The sequence below is a fragment of the Corythoichthys intestinalis genome, chromosome 19, assembly GCF_030265065.1.
Source record: "Corythoichthys intestinalis isolate RoL2023-P3 chromosome 19, ASM3026506v1, whole genome shotgun sequence".
NCBI classification, from domain to species: domain Eukaryota; kingdom Metazoa; phylum Chordata; class Actinopteri; order Syngnathiformes; family Syngnathidae; genus Corythoichthys; species Corythoichthys intestinalis.
Window position 1 is genome coordinate 22,590,789 of NC_080413.1, and position 1,608 is coordinate 22,592,396.

Here is a 1,608-nt window from a genome sequence, read left to right on the forward strand (position 1 = left end):
TATTGACAGAGCTGGGTAGAGTAGCCAAAAATTTAACTCAAGTAAGAGTAGCTTTACTTCAAAATAAAATTACTCAAGTAAAAGTAGTCATCCAAAAAATGTATTTTGTCAGAAGAATACTCAAGTAATGAATTACATTGTGAATGACTGCTTATGCTTTTATTTATTTATTTATTTTTAATTTTAAACAATGGTATTTTTTTCTCAGCACAAAATTATATGACCTGTTATTATTATACTGTACTATAACCTATTACAGTAATTTTCGGACTATAAGCCGCTACTTTTTTCCTTCATTTTGACTCACGCGGTTTATAATCCAGTGCATCTTATTTGTTGATTTATTTGAGTTAATAGGTAACACTTTATTTGACAGCGGCGTCATAAGACTCATAAGACCGTCATAGTTATGACATGACACCAGGGGTGAAAGTGGGCCAGAACGGTCAGAAACGCCGTTCCGGTATAAGATTCAGGGCCGTAATGCTGTTCCGGTACACGGTGCTTTGATTCCGAAAATATGACGGCAACTGTCAAAACGCTATCTAAAAAAAATTTAAAAAACAAAAAAAATCCTAAGCTGCCACTCATGCATTTCATTTAGAGCTGAAACGAATACTCGAGCAACTCGAGTAACTCGAGTTTAAAAACTAATCCGAGTAATTTTATTCACCTCGAGTAATCGTTTATTTTGACAGCTCTAAGCATCACGTTTTGCTCGGACTACTTTTAATGCGGGACAACGCACTGATGTCACGTGCGTAGAGGAAGAAGCAAAAAAAAAAAAAAAAAAAAAACTTACTGCAGCCGACAGCCGCTACAAACGACACCGACGTTACTAGCCCGCACGATGCTACGTTGGTAGCAGGTAGCGTCTGATGAGTCTCATAGATATCACATGTATGTTGGACTAGATGCTTAACGACAGACTCGGCCGCGTCTGGGCAGCATTAGTAAACAGCCGCCATCTTAAAGCAGTAGAGCGCTAATAAAGAGCGCTAAGTGCTAATAAATAAGATTAACGTTACTGTCACTAGCTCAAGTAACGTTAGCCCTGCGGAGGGCTAGGTTTCTATTAATTATGACCACTTTCGATGCGTGGCTAACGTGTCTTACATACAGGCTTTAACATAACATAGCGTTGTGGAGTGATGAGGGTGTAAAATAAAAACTCAATAATGCTAACTATCAATTTTAGCTCAGTAGTCATTGCTGGATAAAACACCAAGTAGCACTGGTCCCTAATGTGCTCCAATATAGCCTGTATCATACATTTATTTTGAACACTGCAAAAACTCAAAATCCTATCAGGACTTACGGTTTAGACTAACTTAAAACTTAACTAGAACTTAAAAATGGCTTGACACAAATAGAAATTCAATTGAAACACGTGGGGAAAAAATCCTAACTTTTAAGTGATGTGTGTTATCAAGCGTAACGGCATTTTTAGGTGTATATATATATATATATATATATATATACCTTTTACCTTATATATACACCTTTTGTTTAAACCAGGGGTCCCCAATCTAGGGCCTGCGGGCCGGATACAGCCCGCCTCCACATTTGGTCCGGCCCCCTGAACACCCCCCCCCCCAATAGTGTTAT